The sequence below is a fragment of the Ictalurus punctatus genome, chromosome 27, assembly GCF_001660625.3.
Source record: "Ictalurus punctatus breed USDA103 chromosome 27, Coco_2.0, whole genome shotgun sequence".
Classification (NCBI taxonomy): Eukaryota; Metazoa; Chordata; class Actinopteri; order Siluriformes; family Ictaluridae; genus Ictalurus; species Ictalurus punctatus.
Genome location: NC_030442.2, coordinates 19020001 through 19026340, shown reverse-complemented (window position 1 = coordinate 19026340; position 6340 = coordinate 19020001). Strand labels below are relative to the sequence as shown.

The 6340-nt window shown below is 38.0% G+C and overlaps 1 protein-coding gene across 1 annotated transcript in view; it reads right to left on the bottom strand.

Annotated features, from left to right (window-relative positions):
* Positions 1-3496: 3496 nt before the first annotated feature.
* Positions 3497-6340, bottom strand: part of cdh5 (cadherin 5) — a 16808-nt gene continuing 13964 nt past the window's right edge. The window contains exon 12 of the mRNA XM_017459231.3: positions 3497-6340. This exon is cut by the window's right edge and continues 497 nt beyond it. The gene's annotated coding sequence lies outside the window, so the exon portion shown is untranslated.

Below are 6340 nucleotides of genomic sequence, written 5' to 3'. Positions count from 1 at the left end.
GGGGGTAGACCCGGGGGTAGACCCGGGGTAGACCCGGGGTAGACCCGGGGTAGACCCAGAGGTACACTGGGTCTACCAGCAGAAAGACAATAACAGGATCTTCTCCCTTTGACACAAAGGGAATCTTTCTGTCTCTCAAGTAGCCACTGATTTTTGAATTTGCAAATATGTGTGCATCTTGAACTCTGCCAGGCCGTTTAATGACAACGTCCATGAATGTATACTTGTAATCACAGATACCCTGGAGAATTGACCTTGTCTATTAATGAGTTTACTGCAGGCCGTTTTATTTCGATACGCATGCAGTCTATAGCCCCGTGACAAGGCTCTGTACTTCTGCTTGTGTGAACGGCAGTGAAACATACTTTGGACTCATTTGGTGAAATGTGAGAGCCCTGCACACTTCTCTCATTCGGAGTCTACCTTCGTCGCTCTAGTAGTATAGAGAACATGCAGCCTTTGTAAGAACATCCACCGGTGGTCTCAGTCTTGTTGTCTGGCCTTGAATATGAGGTCGTAAAAGTTCACTCTGATGGTATAATCCCAAGACGTTTGATGTTGTGCTGAAAATGAATCAGTAACCTGAACCTTTCAACAGAAGCACTTAGTCTTAAATGAAATGTTTTATAGGCGATGTTTATGGCTTTCTAAGATGCTCATTGTACAAATAAGGTTTTAATTGAAACCAAATTATTATTGTGTTCTTGTCATTACATGTTTGTATATTTATCTTTCTATTCATGCATTTCACTATTTTTTAAGTATTTATTTATTTAAGTAGGAACTTTCAATCAATTTGAGATTTTAAATGCAATGTGGTATAAATATTTCTGGTAGATGTTATAAAAAGTAATGTTATTAAAATAAGATTTAAAATGTTGAATTAAAAAAAAAAATCTATCTATCTATCTATCTATCTATCTATCTATCTATCTATCTATCTATCTATCTTTACAGAAATGTATAAATTCCACATACAAATTTTACATTATGAATGTAATTTCATATTATCAGATTAAATAAGAAGTGCAGTATATTTATTAAGACAGTAAAAACTTAAACACTGTCACTCACTGACATTAACAGTGTTTTGTCACAGAGTTGTGTTATTACAGATCATTTCATTACTGCCCCCCTGTGGTCATGTCTATGTACTACACCCACACAGACGCTACTGTATAATGATCATTTATTTCAATTGATTATTTTTATTAAATTTTAAATGTTCTAAGGTGAGCGTTGATGAGTTTTAAATCTCTGGAGTGAACTCAATCAGCAGAACATGAACCTGAATATGTAAAGCTTGAAAAATAAGAGAGAAAAAAAGTGTAAATGTGATGATGTTGAAATGTCTGGTGTGAATCTTAAGAAGTTTGAATTTATTGGTTCTGAATTCAACCATCTGAAATTCAGCTCCTGAAAATTTATGTTACAAAAATTAACGCTCTCTCTCTCTCTCTCTCTCTCTCTCTCTCTCTCTCTCTCTCTCTCTCATTAACGCTCTCTCTCTCTCTCTCTCTCTCTCTCTCTCTCTCTCTCTCTCTCATTAACGCTCTCTCTCTCTCTCTCTCTCTCTCTCTCTCTCTCTCATTAACTCTCTCTCTCTCTCTCTCTCTCTCTCTCTCTCTCTTATTAACTCTCTATATATAACTGCAGATTTCTTTATACAGTAGATTAACAGCTAAACTAACAAAATAAAAAGATGATTGTGTGTGTGTGTGTGTGTGTGTGTGTGTGTGTGTTTTGGGGATTTTTCTGTGTGATCAGTGTGTAGATTAAAGTGTGTGTTTGATCAGATCAGTGTGTGTGTGTGAGTTCACTCAGGAAAAGGTTGAATCGTTAGCGGCGTTATCTGCGTTTCCGTGTGTAATTTATTTAATTTCTTTTGATGTTATAAATATAAAGATTGTGTAAAAGAGAACAGACTTTAAGACCTTGAGGACGCTCCAGAGGAAAGTGTGAAATGTGTGTAGTTACTGTGTGTAGTTACTGTGTGTGTGTGTGTGTGTGTGTGTGTGTGTGTGTATGTTGGTTTTTCATTCGCAGCTTCTAGAAAGGATTTTTTTAAAAGTGTGTATAAAGTGTGAACTCGACGTTTAATGGACCTGCACGCTCGTGTTTGTCATCCAGAGCTGATTAATAAATATATATTTTAGAAGATTAACACTTTATGGAGAGAACGGAGGACGTCATGACGTCCGGACGATCAGATGTTCTGCTGTCACACCTGCGGGATGTGAAAGTGTTGGTTTCACCGGCAGTGTGTTGATGTTGTGAACCGGAACGCGGCGTCTCGACGCGCTGCCGCTGTGTTAAACGCGGAGTGAAGAGAATTCACTCTGAAATGAAGTGAGTTTTGCGGTTCTTGGGAAAAGAATATTGTTCGGTATTCCTGTTTGTTGTTGTTATAATGAAGGAAGACGTTTGAGGAGGTGTAATAAACCTTTGTGAAGCTCTAGGTTCCAGCAGCTCTAATAAATAATGTTTCTGTTTTTAAAGCTCTGAAGCGTTTCTTTGTCTTTCGCTCCACATGGTTCTTGTGTGTTCTGTTTTAAACACTGCCTCCAGGTTCAGTTGGAATCTCGCCCGAGTTTCCGGTTGGGAATTCCAGCTCAGGTCGCCGTTCCATTGTCTTTGTGTGAATAATGAGTACAAACAGAACACATGGCTATGTGTATACTAGAACACGTACTGAAGTTCCACACAGTAAAGAATCACTGCACTCTAGAACCCAGGGGCCACTGGGGGAACCTTTAAAGTTTCTACAACAAGCTGGTTTCCTGTCAGTGTTCCAAGTAGAACCTTTTTTTTTTTTTTTTGGAAGTTAAAGACCTTTAATTATCAACTGAACCCTTAAAGAACCCTTCGTTCTAAGAGTGTGTGCATTAACCAGGTAAGTGTGCGGAACAAACTGCAAATAACGCCTCATTATCTTCTTCTTCTTAATAACTGGATAAATAAGGGTTCTTAGCCCCATAAAAGAGTTCTGTTCGGAACCGGGTTTGATAAGGAAACAGTCTGTTTAAGGCTCTACATAGAGCTTGTAAGGGTTCTTCAGAGAGACGATACTCACAGGTTCAGAACCGAGTATCGAGTGCCATGATGTTCTCTCAGAGTAACGGAGTCACGCAGGGGAACCCGTAAAAGTTCAACATGGAACCCTAGAAGAGTCATCGTCCCATCAGAAAGGGTTCTGAGTAGAGCCTTTTTAAGAGGATAAGAAATGTTAACTATCAAAAGAACTCTTTTTATTATTAAGGGTGTGTGTATGGTCCGGGTATGTGTGCGGTACAAACTCCGAAGCGTTCTTTAAGGGTTCAGTAGATAATAAAGAGTTCTTTTCCTCCTAAAACGGTTCGACTTGGATTCATTTCAGACAGGGTATAACGGTTCCCCTTAAAGAGGGACAAACCAGAGAACCAAAAACTCTCAAACCAGAGAACCGGTAAGTGCAGTATATGATCCGAGCGCAGTTACGAGACGAACACGCAGAACATCATTAACATGTGTAAAGTTTATTAATGAATAAAAATACAACAAAAAAATCACATCTGTAGAACACGCACACACACACACACACACACACACACACACACACACACACACACACACACACACACACACACACACACACACAGGATCCAACAAAACACTCAGAATGTAAATTCACCCGTAAAAAAGAGGAAAATAAAAAAGGTAAAACACCTTTCTGTATTGATTTGTTCTTCCAGTTTCTCGGAATGTTTTCAGGCTACGATCATTTCAAAAAAAGGAAAGAAATAAAAGAAAGAAAAGAAAATAAGAGGAATTAAAGCGTGTGTAAGTGAGTCTCCGTGCATGATGACATCATCACACGAAACATATAAACACAGAACGAATTCAAGAAACACTTTTCAATCTTAAAAGAAATGTTTCACTGAAACCGTGACTTCATGCAGAAAATTAACCCCAAAATCACATAAAAGTACAGAATGAAAATAAACGTGAAGCAGCGCGCCGGTCAGAGCCGTGTGAAGGGTAACTACTCTGCAGTTTGTTCTTCTTTAACAACAATTTCCTGGGAGTTTTTTTTCCACCTGGAATGAAAAACAGGAAAACGCTCCCATGTGCTGTTTTACTTAACAGATAAGAGAACAGGAAGTGAGTTTTCTTGACAGGAAGTGGCTGATTTAGTGGGCGGGGTTTGCCAAGGAGAAGGCATCCGTTTATTGTGTTGATGAAGAAGACGAGGCGAAGGTGAAGAGAATAACGACGACTAAACAAAACGATTTCTACACTTTAATACTGTAACAGTGTTTAGTATCTCCGAGTCCGAGTCCGAGTCCGAGAGTCCGTTTAAGAGTTAAACTCGGACGATGTTGTACGTTTTTGCAGAATAATGACGTGTAATAATAATAATAATAAAAATAAACTTCACCATGTCTCTTCAGTGACTCTGCCTCTGCCTCACGTTTTATTTTTAGCGAGTCGACATGATTTATTATTTAAAGCAGACAAATAACTGTGTTATCAGTAAGAAATAAGAGCGAAGCAAAAACATTAATAAAAATGGAATGATATATATATATTAAAAAAAGTTAAATGCGGCAAATAAAATGTTTACTTCTGTCCAGCCAGGAGTGCTGCTCCTGACATTACACACATCAGAGACGCCGAACTGCAGGCCGTAAACCCGGGAAACCATTCTGTTTCATTCAGTTAGTTTTTAACGTAAATTTAAAAAGGAATTTAAAGTCAATAATGAAAAAGAACGTATAGTTTCATATTACTATTACTACTATTAATAATGTGACATTTAAAAAAAAAATCTGTTTCTTTCTCAGTCGCGTTTTACTCAGCTGAAACCTTTACAGAGAACTGAAATAAAACTCCCTAACAATAAATTTTACTTCATTTTAATTCCCTAAACTCTCAGGAGCCGTGTGTGTGTGTGTGTGTGTGTGTGTGTGTGTGTGTGTGTGTGTAGATTTACACTATACACTCGGGTTAAGTCCTGTAATATTTTTAAAATGGAATCCGTCTCTATTAACGTGATATAAAACTCAACACTCCAGCTGCAAGGTTAAAGTCATTGGCTTTATTCTCACTGTGTGTGTGTGTGTGTGTGTGTGTGTGTGTGTGAGCTGCTGTACATTTCCTCATTGCTGTATTGTATTGGACCTTTGAGACTTGAGTTACACACACACACACACACACACACACACACACACACACACACACACACACACACACACACACACACACACACACACACACACACACACACACCAGTCTCCGTGTTGATGATTTCTGTCAAATAAACTCCGATTGCTCTGTAATTCTGTCAGCGGCTCGTTACACCGTTTCCTGTGTTTCTCTCCACAGCCATTTCCTGCAGCTAATATTACGGTTACAGAACATACAGCCACTCTGTGTGTGTGTGTGCGTGTGTGTGTGTGTGTGTGTGTGTGTGTGCGTGTTACATTTATGTAAAATGTAATAACATTAAATAACACTGCGTTTACTCCGAACATTACTCCTCTCCTGGTGTGACAGACTTTTAAACTTTGATGTTAAACTGAATTCTGGATTCTGATTGGTCAGAAGTTTATTGTGTCTATATTTTCGGACATTTTCAACACAGAGGAGTTCTTGAGTTCTTTGCGCTTTCTCAGTAACATGACAAGCTGCGTTTGTTCGTCCCATGAACTGCTTTGCGTTAATATGAATGTGATTGAAGAGTTGATGTGACCTGAACGCAAGATTTATTAACTAATATAATATCCTAAACAACATGGACGCTCGAAACTGTGAAAGATATCTGGAACTGCTCTAGAACCCTGCATGATAAGGCGTACTGTATAAACCCGAATCGAGATAAACCCGCTCCTGTCGCTATAATAAATCAGCGAGATGCTAACGGAGAAAAATAATAAGATGGAGGAACTCTTATCCTAAAAGTAGTGAGAGTAAGAAGTGTTAGTTTATTAAGGTCAGAGTTTATTATTATTATTATTATTATTATTATTAAGGGTTTTGGTACTTGACTGTCGGATCAGTGTCCAATCAAGAGCTGTAAAACTGCAAATACTCATTTCCTGAATCAAAATATTAAAATAGTAATCAAGTAAAATGCACCGATTGTGCTGTTATAAAGATGGGAATCACAAAATACAAAAGGAATAATAATAATAATAATAATAATAATAATAATAATAATAATAATAATAATGATCAGTAATGGAACAGTGGCTGTGGTTATGGCTGTAAAACGAGACTCAGATCCTCCGTCTTAATGGAATTTATCCTGAAAGAAACCATGCGTCTTCACTGATCTTTTCCGGTGGGTTTTGGTTTCCAG